Below are 18801 nucleotides of genomic sequence, written 5' to 3' on the forward strand. Positions count from 1 at the left end.
TTTTCTTCATATTACTTTTCACTACTGGATCCTCTGTTACCTATCAGTTTGTTTATTGGCTATATATTTAACGAGTTTTTGCCACTACATATTTGTTGAATAATAAATGAATGACCCACAAGGATGCAACTATCAGCCTTTGCTGTATTGTCAGTGTACTGTTAGGAATGAAGACTGCACTTCCATGGCCCACCCTAAATGAGCATGAAATCAATCCCCTCTGGGCTGGAAGGGGAAAGGGCAGGTGTGCGAGGGAGACGCTCAAGGTAACCAAACAGTAGAGGATACCAGGATGACTCCATATGTTGAAAAAATGGTGGGAGCCTCTTAGGAGATGCTCAGCTGGGAATTTGGGTTCTTTCCCCTTGCTATCTCCCATCTCCTTGCAGCAAAGAATGCCTTTCTAGAAGGAATAGAAATTTGTGCAGCAGCCATGATTTCTGTGGGTCCCAGAAAAAAGCCATGCTTCATTACTGCTTTGAACTGTATAGTAATGTGGAACAGAACTAGCTAGAGCCAGAAAATGGAGATTTGATGAGTCCTCTAAGATAAAGTGAGTAACTGCAGCTGGAGACTGAATATTTATTGCTATTCATATATCGGTTTTGAGCAAAGAAGGTAATTAGTCCAATCTGGATCAGCATTGCTCAAGAGCATGGAGGAGGACATTTCTTCCCCTGTCTCAGCCCTGCCAGTCCTTTGCTAGCAAAGCTCAATATCTCTAGCCTCGCTCTTGAATGCTCATCACCATCTTGCTCTAATGAAAACCCAGCTCTTCACTGAGAACGCCGTCTTCCTCTTCTCCTGCAGCCCTGTCACGTGGTGGCTGTTTTCTCCCTCACGGTTTTGTGCTAGTAGACCTGGAGGTGGGATGCAATTCCTTTTTGCTCCTCCTTGTCACTTCTGCATTAGTCTCTTTCCTCCCTAAAGATGTCTTGTATTGAAACTCGGGTAGTCAGGTCATGCCACTTGGTCGTCTCACTTCATTGACATCTGTCATGTCTAGCTGGTTCCTTGGTGCTCTGGCCTCACCGTCGTGGTCCAATTCCAGTCTCTGTTCTTGGCAATTTCAACCTATAGATAGATAGTCCCTCCATTCCCCTGGTCTCTCAGTTCCCTGTCTACCTCTCTTCTCATAGTCTGGTCTGCCACTTTCTGTTACTCCCAAGGTCATACCAGACCCTGTCATTAACCCTGTGTATGCCATCTGTGATTGTGACATATGGGTCCTACTCTCTGACTCCTCCCTACCCCCTACCCCAGTGCACTCCCACTAGCACTCTTTCTAGGGCTGTGTAACAAAGTACCATAGACAGGGGGGCTTAAGCAACAGGCATTTATTCTCACACAGTTCTGGAGGTTAGAAGTCCAAGATCAAGGTGTGGGCAGGTTGATTCCTCTTGAGGGCTATGAGGGAGAATCTGTTCCATGCCTCTCCCCTGTCTTCGGGTGGTTTGCTGGCCATCTCTGGTATTCCTTGGCTTGTAGATACATCACTCCAATCTCTGCCTTCGTCTTCACATGGTGTCCTCCCTATGTGTGTTGTCTTGTCCAAATCTCCCATTTCTATAAAGACATTGGTTATATTGGATTTAGGAGCCACCATATTCCAATATGGCTTCATCTTAATGCAACTAATGACTTCTCAACTGACTCTATTACCAAGTAAGGTCATGTTTGGAGGTACTGGGGACTTCAACATATAGATTTTTGAGAGGACACAAATTTAGCCCATAACACTATCTCCAGCAATCCTTCAACTCTACTGGGACCTATACTCTTATCTTGTGTGCTTCCCTGTTGCCTTCCCCTTCCTCCTTATCAATACCTTATATCTCATTAAAACCGTTCCCTTGCCTGTCCCCTTGCAGCTCTCACTTTGTTGAACTTTCTTGGCTAAGCTTTCCACCTACTCAGTGCTTGATCCCATGCAGCTGAATGTGACTGGAGAAAAATAACCGTGCTGACTCTTATCATTTTAAATTTATGAACATAAATCCTAAATGGACTCTTAATGCTGCTTGGCAAACATACTCTCTCCTATATCATCAGTTTCCTCCTCTCTATTGAATTGTTGCTCTCACCATACAAACATATTCATATTTCTCTCGTATTAATGGTATAAAAAAAAACTTCCTTTGACCCCACATCTGCCAGTAGCTCTCTCTCCCAAGCTCTACCAACTGCCACTTTTCACGGCACAGTTCTAGAATTGTCTATACCTATTATATCCAGTTCCTCTCTTTTTATTCTCTTTCCTTTCCAATCAAATTTATGTCCCCCTCCCCAAAATTCTCATGTCAAGATTACCAAAGATCTTCAAATTATGATGTCTAATGGCCCATTTTAGTCTTCATTTTATATGATCTATTATTGACACTCAACATAGCTGATCACTCTCTTCTGGAAGCAGCTTTCTTCCCTTGGCTTCCAGGATGCTCCTTTGTTTTCCTCTTATCTCACTGGCCCATTTCTCTCAGTCTCCTTTGCTGGTACCTCCCTTACTCCCAGCCTCTGCAGAACCCAGGGCTTTGACTTTGGGCCTCTTGCCCTTTCCATCTTCACTCACTTCGGGTGATCTCAGTCAGTTTCATGGGTTTAGATGTGACCCAAATCAAGTTTATGTCTCCAGCCTGGATCTTTCCTTTGGGCTATAGGCTGATATGCATTTGCTTCTTCAACTTCCCTACTTGGGTATCTAATATGTCTCCCAACTCAACATATCCAGATGTGCACTCCCGATCTCACCCCCACCCCTGCTGCTCCATCCTTCACTTGCTCAGGCCACTACCCCGGAGTCAGCCTCCTTTCCCTCACAGCTCATAGGGACTGGTGCTGACTCTCCCTTCAGAATGTGTCCAGAGTTCGATGCCTTCTCACCATGCCCACTGCGACCACCACTCCCATGATGGCCTCAGTCTCTGACTAGCCTCTCATCTCTGCAGTCTGTTGCAGGGCAGCAGCCAGAATGATCTGTGTGACACTCCAGCCAGATCAATCCCTCCTCTCCTCAAACCTTACAATGGCTCTCCGCGTCATTTTGGAATAAGAGCTGAAGTCCTTACGAGGTCCTCCCAGATCTGGGAACCACCATGACTTTCCTCGCCCGTCCCTCTTCCTCTTCTCTGGCTTTCCTTCTCCTCCCAGGCTGCTCTCCCTCCTCTTCCTTGATCGCATCAAGAACACACCCTGCCTCTAGCTTCAGCCCTGTGTATTCCCTCTGCCTGAACTGCCCTCCCCTCAAGTAATGCTGTGTCTTCTTTGCTCACTGCTTTCCATCTTTGCTCAGATGTCACCTTCTCCGTGAAGCATCCCTGACCTCTGTTTAAATTCCAGACCCTGCCCATCGTCCTGGGCCTCCTTCACCCTGATGCATTTTCTCCATAACATGTTTTACATCCTCATATACTATGTGACATACTTATATATTATGTTTGTTGGTTATTCTGTGTGTCACCCAGTAGAATTCAAGTTCCATGATTTTTTAAATAATAAATTTATTTTTATTGGTGTTCAATTTGCCAACATACTGAATAACACCCAGTGCTCATCCCGTCAAGTGCCCCCCTCAGTGCCCGTCACCCAGTCACCCCCACCCCACACCCTCCTCTCCCCTTCCACCACCCCTAGTTCATTTCCCAGAGTTAGGAGTCTTCATGTTCTGTCTCCCTTTCTGATATTTCCTACCCATTTCTTCTCCCTTCCCCTCTATTCCCTTTCACTATTATTTATATTCCCCAAATGAATGAGATTTTTTAAAAAAAGATTTATTTATTGGGGCACCTGGGTGGCTCAGTGGTTAAGCATCTGCCTTTGGCTCAGATTGTGATCCTGGGGTCCTGGGATCGAGTTCCGCATCGGGCTCCCCGCAGGGATCCTGTTTCTCCCTCTGCCTGTGTCTCTGCCTCTCTCTCTGTGTCTCTCATGAATAAATAAATAATATCTTAAAAATATACTTATTTATTTTAGAGAAAGAGCATGGTGCGGAGGGGTGGAGAAGGAGGGAGAGAGAAACTCAAGCAGACTCTGTGCTGAGCATGGAGCTACAGAAGCAGGGCCTGATCTTAAGACCCTGAGATCATGACCTGAGCCAAAACCAAGAGTTGGATGTTAACTGATTGTGCCCCAGTGAGTTCCATGTTTATTGGTGCTTCTTTTTATCCCTAAGCCCAGAACACTGTTGATGCCTAGTATGTACTCAGCAAATATTTGGTGAACGAATGGAGAGTTACCCAGAACTTGGCAATAAAAGAGAATGGACTGGCAAAAGGAGGACGGTGGCCTTGGCTAGGAGTGCTGTGAAAGAAGTGAGCCAGTTAACACCAGAACCACTCTGCAGTTTTATCTGGATGCTACTTGAAAGCTGTGGTATAAAGGTTGATGTGTGATTTAATAGGTGATTAAATTGGCTTATTCCTAAGCACAATTTGGCGAGTACTCTTTTGTTGCCTTTAGAAAGTACTGAGTGATACATGCTACCTCCTTCCCAATAAAGGCCCATTTGGGAGCCTCACATTAAAGTGAAGAAGCTGCGGGGCAGGCCGGCCTGGCTATGTCATTTTACAGACCCAATCAGGGGTCTATAGAATGCAAGTCAAGGTCTGTCTGTGTTCAAAGGCTTTTAAAAAATACCTTTAAAAATCCACGTGCCCTCATCCCACAGTAGTGATGCAATAGACTGCAGGTGCTGTGGTGACGGGTTTCACTGCCGATATTCCAATGTCCCTGCTGGCTTGGCCACTGATTACCGTCCCACAGAATAATAGGCCACAATTTAGGGTTAGAGGGAAGTAAAAACTTGTCCATTTATTTGTTATAGGAACACTTCTTGGGAAGAGTGAGCTGTTAGAAAAAAAGCAGTGTTGATTTTTGTATTTACAGAACATTATTTACATATATGCATATTATTTGAAGTTCTGTAAAAGCCCACATTGGTACCAGGCAACATCTAAAACGGGGGCATAGATAGCAGCACTAAAGAGGAGAGGGGCCCTCCAACAGGACAGTTGCATCCCTGCGTCTGATGTCCGAAATTGTTGAATCCGACAAGTAGAAGGCCTCTTGTGTGTGTGTGTGTGTATGTGTGTGCATGTGTGTTTTACTTAGCTTTCACTCTAATTAGTGGCATATCTTTTTAGTTTGTTTCCTAGTGTTAGTGAATTTCTTCTCTAATCTTGGTTACCTTCAGCAAATACAGAGATGGGCCAGTGAATGAACTTCAGTTTATTGGATGTGTTAGGTGACCAGGTTTGCCCAAGTTCAGGAGACAACAGTGGAAAAATGGAATCATGACTGGTGGAAATATTGGAAGGACAAATATGGAGTGAACAAATTGTTGAGAAGAAGAAAATTCTTTTACAAATTTGGCTGTTTTGTGGAGATTTGGATTTTAGCATTTTACATTAATGTTTGTCAGCCAATTCCCTCACCCACTTGGACCATATGAATGGATTTACAGGAACCACTCTGTCTTTTCAGGGTCTCTGTGTAAGATTTCCTGAACCACCCCCTACATTTGGAATCCCAGGAATTTTCTTGGATTATTATACAGTCCTGGGGCAACCCCTTAGGGATCCATAGGAGGGGAACGAGGACAAAGCAGTAAAAAGGGAGACATAGGATCAATTTAATGCAACAAAGGGAGAAGAGAGGGAAGAGGAAATAGGGAAAAAGAACCACATGTGGGTAACATGGGTTCTGACTATAATAAAATTAATGAACTGTTCTGTAGCTGTTGGAAATAAATTTTAGTGACATGCTTACTCTTTTTAAATGAACAGACGACTTACTCTTTTTGTAAATGAACAGATGACTGTCAAGGTGGTTGATTGTGTAGTTCTGACACGTTGTATGTGAGAAAAAGTCCATCTCAAATTTTCTGGGTACACTTTGAGCTCAGATCTCTACAATTCTTTAGAAACAGCTGGTAGAGTAGAAAGGGGGAATTCTTGGTGTGGCTGTGATTCACTTCCCTGCCCTGTGATTCACTACTCTGTTGCGAATGGCGGACACATGGCGAGGATAGAATAACTGGTTTTGAGGCTTCATGAGCGGATTCAACACTGTGTCTTTATGTTTTGACACCATTTGAGTCAAAGCTTTGAGGTGTTTTAACATCACAAAGGAGCAGAGAGGTGAAGGATCAAAAGATGAACACAATGAACATGTGTAAGAGCTTGGTATCTAAAAGCATCCATTTCTTGCATGACACCAGCAAGTGAGATTAGGCAGCCACTGATGGGATGGGATGAGTGATGAAAGCAAAACTGCTTTCTTTTTTTAAACAGAAAGATCCAACCACCTGCTCTTACATGGCTTTTTTTATATAAGGTTTTGTTTATTTATTTGACAGAGAGAGAGAGAACGAGAGAGCAAGAGAATAAACAGGGGGAGCAGGAAAGGGAGAAGCAGGCTCCCTGCTAAGGGACCCCATGCAGGGCTCAATCCAGGACACTGGGATCATGACCTGAGCCAAAAGAGATGCTCGGCCGACTGAGCTACCCAGAAGCCCCCGACACTCTTTTAACTGAAATATTTACAGTGAATAAAGAAAGGCAGCTAAGTAAACATTCTTGGGCTCCCACTCACCAAAACTCCCTCCCTTCTCAAAATTTGTCACTAATAATTGTGAAAATTCAGCCAAAGAAACACTGGTAATGTTACAATATACTTAAAAGCTTATATCTAATATACAAATAAACAAGTTATGCAGTCATTGGTTACCTAAATTAAGGTGCTAAAAATTTCTGACTGCTGAATTTGTATTTGTATTTATGGTAGCAATTCAAAATGTGAAAAGAAAAATTAATTCTACTAGGTCATGAAATTATGAAAGTTTTCCTTAGAAAGATGTCCTCATTTGAACACCCAACTGGATAGTGAAACTTGAGTATTCTTGTTGGTGGAGAATTAGATGTAATGAGATGAATGCACTGTCTCTACTTCTGGTTTGTTTTTCTTTTAAGAAACTGAAAGTCCAAGGTTGGTAACATATATTTAACTACAGAGATTTTTTTTATTTTGTGTTTTTGTTTGTTTGTTTTTGTTTTTTGCAAAACAATACTGTTTTATTATCAAGACCCTGCCCAGGGGAGTAGGGGCCCACTCTGCTCCCAGAGGGACAATGGATGATGGGTGTGTGAGATCCGTCAGGGAGTTAGGTCAGTGCTGTGAGAATAGCCCCAGCCACCACGGGAGCCTGGACATCTGAGATAGGATCTGGGGGAAACTTTGGGGAGTAAGATCCCCCAGGAGACTGAGGAGCTGAGGCTGAGCTCCCCCTTGGCTCCTCTGCAGGAGGCCAGTGAGGGCTGTGAGCTCAGGTCCACTGACCCAGGTGGTGAGGCGCCAGAGCATGGGGTGGAGAATGATAGGGGGCTTTGTTTTCATCTAGGTTATTGTATTTCAGCCTAGCACACCATTTTATATCATTACCCAGCAGTTAATCTCATTAGAAACCTACCTATTTGCTTGGTAGTGAGTGTGAAGGGGCTGAGGGAAATGGAGACATTTGAGAAGCCACCAGCTGAGAGCCAATAGCTAGACTCGAGATGCATCTATATCTTTCTCAGATTGGAACTGTGGCCGACTATTTATGGGTGCCAAAACATGAAGTCTGGCATTAAATCCCCCACAAGTCTCTAGTGTGACAGCATATTTTAACATCGCTTAATACAGGCAAGGCGGGGAGGAGGGAAGAAGAAGCATATTGCTGAACCAAAATAGTAGTAGTATGGTCGAGAGTTATAAAGTTACAGTCTCTTTAAAAAATTTTATCCCCAATTGAGCGAATCAAAGAAATAATTGCTTGGTTAAGTTTTTTAGATATTTTAAAAATATTGCAGAAATCAGGCTAAACATACCTGTGAGCTTTCCTGCTGACCTGAGCTGGCTCCAACACATTGCAAATCAAGAGGATTATAAGCTAAACCAGACTGTGGGAGAGTGGGGAGCTCTCACCAGGTTTCCCGATAGGCGATGACTTAGAGATGTTGCAAGTCGGGGATCGGTATAGTTGAGGCTGATCAGTATCGTTGATAGTTTAGACAGTACAGAAGTTGATCAGGGTAGTTGAATCAATTTTAGAAAGCGAGAAGTTCAGGTGCAGAGTGTTGACTTGATTCACCCAAGGTCACATGGCTCAGAGCCAGACTAGAATATGATCCCGGATTTCTAGTACGGAGCTTCTTTTGCAAGGGCAGTCCTGGAATTTTGGCGCTGCCCTGCCTTTCCAGGGCGGCCTTTGCAAAATCTCATCTAAACATGGCTCTTATTTACTAGCTTCTAATGATTTTGCCTGGAACCACGTGGATGGAGAGATTCAAGTCACATGATTAAATGTCTGACAAAGTGGTATCGACTGACCGGAAGCCTTAAATAAATATTGACTTCCAGTCTTTTTGGAGTGGTAACTCCCGACCAGTTTTTTCTTTTCTCGAATGTGTTTCTTATCCATATCATGTATGTATGTAAATATGTATACGTTTTAAAGAGAATACGTATTTTTGTTTTGATTTTAGAAAATCTTGGCAACATTTGCTGAGATAACTGGTAGCTGGGAAAACAGTGATGTCGTAGGAAGATTACCAGATGCCTTCAGGAACTGACTTTTCATCCTGCCTGGCCATGTGGGAATTGCTTAGCTGGGGAGTCACTTTCATTTTCTGGTCAGTAAAGCAGGGTTATTGATGACTGCTTTACCTGCAAGAAGCACTCTAAGAATAGATGAAACAAAGTAGAGGAAGTGCTCCAAGGGTTTCATACATTCCTAATAGAATTAAAGTAGGTGGATTATGCTCTAGGCTACAATTTCTTTTACTTGGAATGCCGATGGCCTCAAGTTTTCCTGTAGCTTTAAGAGTCAATGATTCTCAGGAATCTTTTTTCACATCATTGAACCTTTAAGACGCTTGCTTTATTTAATCTTAGATTCAGAAAACTCTGTAAAGTCACCTAGTGATATTTCTTCCCAGTTCAAACAAAAGCTTCAAGTATATTTTTTCATAGGAACATATGCATTCTTGTGTGTGTGTGTGTGGGGGGGATGCATGTCAAGAACAGGACCATAAGAGTACAGTATGTCTTGTTCAAAAGGGAATGATTCATTGAGTGGAAAGTATAGGAAGACTATATGCGTTCTTGACATCGTTTCCCCACACTATCCTTTCAAATTAAACATTCTGTTCGAACAAGGCATACTGTGCTCTTTTAGTGCTGTATTCTAGGCATGCATCTCATCAATACATCTTCATGATTCTGAGACAGTATTTACCTTTTCATATCTAAAAATCTTAAATATAGGGATGGCTGGGTGGCTCAGTGGTTGAGCATCTGCCTTTGGCTCAGGTCGTGATCCCCGGGTCCTGGAATTGAATCCCACATCAAGCTCCCCTCAGGGAGCCTGCCTCTCCCTCTGCCCGTGTCTCTACCTCTCTCTGTGTCTCTCATAAATAAAAAAAAATAAAATATTTTAAAAAAATCTTAAGTATATACATGCTGTGTACATTGACATATACACATTTGAGTCCTAGAGTTTCTTTCTGACCTACCTATACGAGATGTCCTCCTGAGAAGGTTTCTATTCCATGGGACCTTTGCAGCCTTCCACTGTGTCTGGTTTTAAGTAATTTATGTCTGATTTATTTATTTTTCTGAGATTTGCTCTTCTCATTCTTGTACCGGGCTGGTCTCTCCACACTAACCTCAGCCCCCTCAGACAGTGGATTGGAAGGAACATAGTCTTCTTCAAATTTTCCTTTGGTAGATTTTTTATTGTCATGCAATTTTGTTGTCAGACAGACATTACCCTGAGTTAAAATATCATTCTGTGATTAAAAAAAAAAAATCAACAGAAGACTTTATTTTTTCCTCACAGCCTAGAAAACAAGATTTGAGTAGGACATATGCTTTTCCCCTCTCAAATATGAGGGATTGTCAATGTGGAAAAGGAATGAGATTCATTCTACATAGACCCATGGGTGGGAATCACAGAGGCGGATGTAATTAGAATATAATAATAATGATAATAATAATAAATAAAACTTTCTCATTATAACAACTGTCCAAAAACAGAGGGGCATGCTTCATAGAGTTGTCAGTTCCATTTATGGAAAAGTTGAAGGAGAGTGTCTTAGGTCATGTTCTCTAGAAGGAGAGCCCGAACTGGGGATTTTTGTGCCAGTGAATCATTGACAGAGTACTCTCAGAAAAAACTTGTAGAGAAGTAAGGGAACCAGGATAGGGCAGGGGAAGAAGCTGGGAAAAGATGAAAGTTCAGCTAAAGTCTAACCTCAACCTGACCCCATGGAATTCTGGAGCATGAGTGGTATCACAGAGGTGTCCTGCCTTGAGCAAGGGAAGTGGGTCTTCTGTGCCCCTACATCAGTCCATTACTGCTTATAAGATGCCTCTGTGTGTGTGTGTGTGTGTGTGTGTGTGTGTGTGTGAAGTGTGAGGTGTAACCTTCAGAGGATTTCCAGACAAGGCAGCTCTTTTGGAGGCAATTCTCAGGTGAGGAGTACATCTGTGAGCTGGTTGCAGCCCATAGAGCAGTTGAAGGATCAAAGTATTGGCCAGGTAAATGGGATCTGGCTAGGGCACCATTGGCACCATCTACAAAAGAATGACTGGTCATATTCCAGAATAAAAATGAAATAAAGAAGACATCTGACATCTAACTTTAGTTTTGCTACTGATTGTTTTCTAATACTCCATTTCTAATAATCTTTAAAATAAAAATATTTATTGAATTCCCTTTCTCCCCCCAAATTAGTCTATGATGGCATGCTGTAGAGGAGTAGTTCTCAGCATATGGGCTGAAGACACTTGGGGTGGGGTTGGTGAGAGGGTAAAGACACTGGTTACTGCAGTGAGTCTGTGAGATCATATACACCCAAAGTACTGTATTCTCTTTAATAATGTGAATTATTTACTATTTTTCAAATACATGCATTAAGTAAAATAGATTTGAATATTAAAAGCATTATGGAATTCATACTGGTTGTTTTGTTCATGTATTTTCTCAATCATCACATTCTAAAGGGATGACTTTTTGTTCTAAAGGGGCAGTATGGAGAGTCCTCTAAAGTTATATTGATGAAAAAGGAATGCACATACCACATTAAATGGGATGATGAAGTAGATAAGCTATAAGGATTCACGTGAATTTGTTCACCTTATCTGGATTTTACCAGCTTAGGTTGTGATTTCCATTCATGAAAATTTCCATTTTCAGGCATGAATGGTTCGTTTAGGTTATGACTATGCATCAATTAATAATGGGAATGTATTAAAATGAATTAAATTTCCTTCTCTGAAGAGTGCACTAGTGTTTGAGGGCTGGAAAACTTGACACAGGGTGTGTAGCTTCTCATTTTACTGGTGGGGAAACTAAGACTCAAAATCATTCTGAGAAGACATCCAATAATGTTCCCTGACTTCCCAGTTCAATTATTATTTCCATCTCACCACCAAGGCAAATGACAATTCAGAATGTAAAAAATTGAAGGCGATTTGTCAGAACCATATGTCCTCAGTCAAAAGTAGAATTAGCTGATGACGTATGGAATCTTGAATTCTAGGAAACATTTTTTTGTATGGATCCCTGATCCCCATTTCCATAGTATGATTACCATACTGCGGTTCTCTGTTTTTAGATTTCTGTTTTTAATTGATTCCTTCTTCTCTTCCATATGGTTTCAGCAAATTCATTTCCCATCATTCTCCAGCAAAGATGTATAACAGGTACTTTCATTTTAAACCCTTTTCAAATAAAGAGAATCCCCCCCCTCCCTTGGCTGTTAAGACATTCAAGAGCAAAATAACTATTGTAGTATGCTGAGGTTACTTCTGTAACAACCATGTGAATCCAATGCCATGGAAATAATGCTAATATTTTTATTCTCATACTCTTTGTGGCTCAAGTGATTGCATGTGGCTAACAGCTGGGCTTGTAATGTTGCAAGGCTGGGAGATGGAGAATAGCAAAAGGAGAACTATACACTGCTGGCATCATGTTCCTTATTCCCTTCCAAATCAAGCTTTGGTTCTCTTTTGAAACTCTCTTACAAAGAGGGAGAAAGCACTCTTTTTCCTCCTTATCAATGTGAGATAAGATATCAGTGGTGAGTCTGTAGATTGTGGGTTTTTTTTTTTTTTTTTTGAAAGCTTGATAAATAGAATTGTGTGGGGGGACAGTTCTTCATCGATCTTGCTACAGACTGAATGCTTGTGCCACTCTGGCCCAATCGTGTGTTTAAATCTTATCCCCAGTGTAATGATATTTGGAGGTGGGCTTGTAGGAGGTGCTTAGTTTATGATGATGGAGTCATTATGAATGTAATTAGTGACCTTGCAAGAGACTCCAGAAATGTCCCTCACCCCTTATGCCATATAAGAACACAGTTAAAAGATGACCATCAGTGAACCAGGAAGTGGGCCTTTGCCAGACATGGAACTTGCGGCACCTTGATCTTACACTTCTCAGCTTCCAGAACTGTGAGAAATAAATATGTTATTTAAGCCAACCAATATATGCTATTTTTGTTATAGTGGCCTCAACTGACTAAGACAAGTCTCTAACAGTTCTGCACATTTTGCATGCAGAGGCACTGTTTTTCTTTGTTCTGGATTATCTTTCTTTTTTTCCCCCCGTGGGATTTGTCTTTTGTCTCTTCTTTCATTTCCCTGTGTGTGTGTGTGTGTGTGTGTGTGTTTTAATTGAGGTAATAGTTGACATATCACATTGTGTTAGTTTTAGGGGTACATTTTGTAGATTATCTTTTCAAGGATGTTTGTATAGTGAACAGCATTAGAAGAATAAGTAAGATAGTGTCTCTCTATGGAGCTGAGGGCAGTTTTGTTGACTACCCAATGTAATAAAGAAAATTTCTCCTTGCAGGCAAAAATTAGACAGGTTTGCTGGCAGCCCATTATAAAAGACCGGGGTTCTTCTAATTTGGAATTTTCATCTGTAATGCAAATCTGCGTGTGCAGCATCCACCCAGGGTGCTCTGTAGGACTGGGGAGCTGGAGAACAGTTGCCTTTTACGCTCTGAGTGATTAGAGTCTTTTGTGGCCAACCTAGAAGTCCTGTCCCTTCTTCCAGCATCCATGAAATGATAACAGCTAATTTGTTAGCTTGCAAGTAGAGAAAAATCTCAGACTTTTCACAGATCTTGGCAGGTTGACTGTTTACCAGTAAGGAATCACTTCCCCAGGGTAATTGGCTGTGCTCACAGAATGAAACACATTCTTGGTTTCCAGAGAAATAAAATAAGGAACTTTGATCCCTTTGACTAAAATTTCTTATTAAAGTTTTTGTAAACCCATCGTATTTGGGGACATTATTGATGAACCAGAAAACAGGTCAACATGGAGATTGGCCAATCTTGGGCATTTATAGGGGTTTTTCTCACATCTCTGACATCAGAGCTGTGGGAAGTCATCTTCTCCACCTTCTTTGGAGGTAAAAACTGCATCTAAATCCCATTTTCTATTTTGTGCCTCAGGAGGGCTAAGGGCAACCAAGAACTGTATGTCTGTCAATGCTTCAGAGAGATGATAGAGCCCACAGTGCAGAGGCCCTTTAGGATCAATCCCAGTACTCACTCTTCCTGGGTGGGGACTGCCAACTCCAGTTGACCTGACCATTGCCCTCCAAACCGGTTTTCAACTCCACCTCCTACCCTAGGGGATACTTGCTTTTTGTCACAAAAGAGCACAAGAGAGGAGTGATCTGGGTTCGGTTTGGGGTGTCACATGGGTCATTGATTGCTCAAGGAAAAGAACAAAAGAGTTAAATTGAAGCCACCTTAATAGAACTTAGTTATTAAATTGTTAAAATATGTTCTGGGATTTGGGGGTGGGGAATCACTCTCACAAAACCAGAGATCAGGAAATGCCAATTTGTACACCATTTACTTTGTATTAAGCAATCTGCAGAAACTGTCTGTTTAACCGTGATCCAAACAGTTTGGGAAATTCTCTCTTGAGTTCATATTTAATGTATGCAATGGTCATTATAGGTCCTGAGAGATTTTGTTTGTTAGCTATATTATTGTGTTTGGCCTCATTGACTTGAAATATTTGTGACTTTCTTGCTTTTAGGATACCCCAACTTGGCCCCTAGCTCACTATTCCAATATCAACATACCCAGCATTCCCTCCTGAGATTCAACAGTTTATAGAAGGCTTTTAATATCTAAAGCTAACTTTATATGTGTAGCTCCTGCTTCTTGCTGGAATATGATCTTGGAAACCAAATTAAGCGGATAGTCAAAAAGCAGACTGTACTTTTCCATAGAAACATTACATATAAGAATTATGTTCATGAGCCAGCATTTGGCATCAGATACATTTAGGTTCAATTAATAATTTATCATGAAAACAATGATACAACCATTATAAGTTCTATGATTATTCGGAATATGAAATTTGCATTACAAATTTTAGATCATGTTCATAAAATGATCATACCTAATGAAGGCTCAGGAATGTAATGATCAATATATAATACTATATGTATACAACTTGGAAATAACATAAACAAGCAAAAATAGGCATGCATTAAATATTTAGCTCACAGTTGGATTTGCCTACTTAAGTACAAGAAAGCTTTTGGGGATAACATGGTTGAATCACATATCATTTACAAAAGCATTTTAATTGTTCTTGAAGCTCTAGCCAATATAGGGCAAAAAATGATATAATAAATAACACATAATTATTGGAAAGATAAAATTATTATTTACAGTGTATACGATTGTCTGTAGAAAGCAGAAAAAAGGAATACACAAACTAGTAAAAGCATCAATAGAGGTCAGATAGACTATACATACTAAAAAATTTATTTTTTCTCTATTAGCAACAACTAATTAAGCAGTATAGTGAAAAATAAGCCAGATGAGAAAAAATACATAGAATACTAAGGAACAAATTTAGTAAGGATTGTGCAGGGCTTGTAGGACAACACTATGAATTCTACTGAGGTAAATAAAGAAAGACCTAATCAAAAGGGGTAAAAAACCTGGACAAGAAGTTTCTGTAGTATCAATGGCTTAATTTAGTGGAACTTGTCATAATAACAATGCAATCTCTTAAGAATCCTAATGGGTTTTTGTAACTTGTAGAAAATTATTTAAAAAATCTACCCCGAATAATATGCATATAAGATTCACTAGGAATGTTTGAAGAAGAGTTATGAGGGGAAACTAAACCCTACCACATATTAAAATATATTTTAGAGCTTTAGGAATGAGAAGTGAGGTGCAGAGCTAGAAGGATCCATAAAATTCAAGAGCGCAGAAATGGGTCAAAGTATTTTGGTTACATAACCTCTGTGTATCTTAACTTTTTCATTGTCTGTAAAATAGGGATAACTACCATGCCTACTTCAGAGGCTTGTTATGAGGCATTGAATACATAAAAAGTTATTAGAACAATGCCTGGCACTCAGTAAGTGCTATGGAATAATTTGGTATGTTGTTAACCAGTGAGAACTTTACCAGCCCAAACTGATTTGGTTCAAAATTGGATTCGATTTCCTAGAATATTTATTTATTGTAGTTCTTTTTATCTATACCATGTTTTCCCAAGCAATTCCCTGTTTTCTATGAGACCCTGCGCTTGATAACTGTGATTTGGTCAACTATGGCAATTCACAGGAATATAAATGCTGTATTAGAAATACCATGGCTGGTGAGAGATAATCTTCCATGTAGATTGTTTAGCAAATGGTGCTGGGATAACGGATTGCTATTTCAATAAAAACAAAGTTAAACATCTTCCCTATGTACAATAGCACAGTAAACCCAGATAAATCTAAAGATTGAAATATAAAAAGTAAAACAGTATAAAATCTAAGAGAAAATATAGATTTCTTAAACTCTTTAATGTCTGTAAAAATGGATACCCTGGCACTTTTAATTGACTATATAATCATGGATTTGTTTCTGAGCTCTCTATTCTGTTCTATTGATCTATGTGTCTATTTTTGTGCCAGTGCATACTGTTTTGATTTCTACAGCTTTGCAGTATAACTTGAAATCTGGAATGAGATCCTAGTTTTGCTTTTCATTTTCAAGATTTCTTTGGTTATTCAGGATCTTTTGTGGTTCCACACGAATTTTAGGATTATTTGTTCTAGTTCTGTGAAAAACACTGTTGGTATTTTGATAGGATTGCATTAAATGTGTGGGAAAAATTAGAGAGGGTGATAAACCATGAAAGACTCCTAACTCTGGGAAACAAAGGGTTGTGGAAGGGGAGGTGGGTGGGGAGTGGGGTAGCTGGGTGATGGGCACTGAGGAGGGCACTTGATGGGATGAGCACTGGGTGTTATACTATATGTTGGAAAATTGAATTTAAATTAAATAAATAAATAAATAAGTTTAAAAATGTGTAGATTGTTTTGGATACTATGGACATTTTAACAATATTTGTTCTTCCAATCCATGAGCATGGAATATCTTTCCATTTGTTTGTGTCATCTTCAATTTCTTTCATCAGTGTATTGTAGTTTTAAAGTAGGTTCTGATTAAGTTTATTCCTAGGTATCTTACTGTTTTTGGTGCAACTGTAAATGGAATTGTTTTCTTACTTTGTTTTTCTGCTGCTTCATTATTAGTGTACAGAAATTTCTGTACATTCATTTTGTACCCTGCAACCTTACTGAATTCATTTATCAGTTCTAGCAGTTTTTTGGTAGAGTTTTTTGGGTTTTCTATATATAGTTTCATGTCATCTGCAAATAGTGAAAGTTTTACTTCCTCCTTTCCAACTTGGATCATTTTTATTCCTTTTTATTTGTCATATGTCTTTTCTGCATCTACTCAAATGATCATATGAGTTTTTTTAATACTTTCTCTTATTGACATGATGTATCACAGTTATTGATTTGTGAATATTGAATCATCTTTGCATCCCAGGAATAAACACCACTTGATGGTGGTGAATGATATTTTTGATGTATTGTTTGATTTAGTTTGATAATATTTTGTTGAGGATTTTTGAGATATTGGCCTATAGTTCTCTTTTTTAGTGGTGTATTTATCTGGTTTTAAGATTAGGGTAATGGCAGGCCTCGTGGAATGAATTTGGAAGTTTTCCTTCCTTTTCAATATTTTGGAATGGTTGGAGTAGAATAGGTATTAACTCTTCTTTCAATGTTTTGTAGAATTTTCCCATGAAGCTGTCTGGTCCTGGATTTGTTTGTTGTGAGTTTTTTGATTCTGTTAAACTGGTGGTGAAATTGCTATAAATTTCCCTCTTAGAACATCTTTTGCTGCATACCAAAAATTTTGGATCATTGTCCATTGCTTTCATTTTCATTTGTCTCTATGTATTTTTTGATTTCCTTTTTGATTTCTTGGCTGACCCACTCATTGTTTAGCAGCAGGTTATTTAACCTCCAAATTTTTGTGTGCTTTTCAGATTTTTTTCTTCTGGCTGATTTCTAGTTTCATAGTGTGGCGGTCAGAAAAGATGCATGGTATGATTTTGATTTTTTGACTTGTTGAGACTTGTTTTGTGGGCTAATATGTGATCTATTCTGGAGAATGTTCCATGTGCACTTGAAAAGAATGTATATTCTGCTTTTTTTAGGATAATATGTTCCAAGTTTATCTGTTAAATCCATCTGGTCCAATGTATCATTCAGAGCTACTGTTTCCCTATTGATTTTCTGTTTGGATAATCTTCCCATTGGTGTAAGTGGGGTGTTAAAGTCCTCTATTATTAATATATTACTACTGATTAGTTCCTTTATGTTTGCCATTAACTGTTTTATGTATTTGGGTACTCCCATATAAATAGTTACAATGATTATATCTCCTTGCTGAATTGTCCCTTTTATGATTATATAATGTCCTTCTTTGTCTCTTTTTACAGTCTTTGTTTTCAAGTCTATTTTGTCCGATATAAGTATTACTACCCTGGCTTTCTTTTCATATCCATTTGCATGATAAATACTTCCCTATCCCTTTACTTTCTTTCTTTTTTATCCCTTTACTTTCAATCTGCATGTGTCTTTTTTTTTTAATTTATTTATTTATGATAGTCACAGAGAGAGAGAGAGGCAGAGACACAGGCAGAGGGAGAAGCAGGCTCCATGCACTGGGAGCCCGACGTGGGATTTGATCCCGGGTCTCCAGGATCGCGCCCTGGGCCAAAGGCAGGCGCCAAACCGCTGCGCCACCCAGGGATCCCGTGCATGTGTCTTTAGGACTGAAATGAATCTCTTGTAGGCATATAGAAGGGTCTTGGGTTTTTTTTTTTTTTTAATCTATCTCATCACCCTATGTCTTTTGATTAGAGTGTTTAGTCCATTTATATTAAAAGTAATTTTTGATAGATGTATATTTATTGCCATTTTGTTACTTGTTTTATGGCTATTTTTATAGTTCTTTTCCTTTCTTCCCATGCTCTCTTCTCTCCTATTAAGTTGACTTTATTCAGTGATATACTTGGATTTCTTTCTCTTTATTTTTTGGACATTTATTGCTGGTTTTTATTTGTGGTTACCATTAGGTTTGTATATAACTTCTGCATATGGAAGTCTATATTAAGTTGATGGTTGCCTAAGTTTGGATACATTCTTTACTTCTCTCCCCTCTCTCCCATGTTTTAGGTATATGGTGTTATACTTTACATCCTTTTATTTTGTGACTCCCTTGACTGATTTTTAAGATATACTTATTTTTACTGCTTTTATGCTTTCTACTTTTCTTAGTTTTACTTATGGTCTTTCCTTTCCATGCTTAGTTTTACTTATGGTCTTTCCTTTCCTTTAACATTTCTTGTAGG

General features: G+C 39.6%; 1 long non-coding RNA gene across 1 annotated transcript; it reads right to left on the bottom strand.

Moving 5' to 3' along the window:
- Positions 1 to 1322: 1322 nt before the first annotated feature.
- Positions 1323 to 8298, bottom strand: LOC111090893. Its single transcript, XR_005373174.1, has 2 exons — positions 7863 to 8298; positions 1323 to 1566 (listed from the first exon to the last, which is right to left on the bottom strand). It is a non-coding gene; the product is annotated as an uncharacterized LOC111090893 (long non-coding RNA).
- Between the last annotated feature and the right edge of the window lie 10503 nt (positions 8299 to 18801).

This window comes from Canis lupus, chromosome 18 (genome assembly GCF_011100685.1).
Source record: "Canis lupus familiaris isolate Mischka breed German Shepherd chromosome 18, alternate assembly UU_Cfam_GSD_1.0, whole genome shotgun sequence".
NCBI lineage: Eukaryota > Metazoa > Chordata > Mammalia > Carnivora > Canidae > Canis > Canis lupus.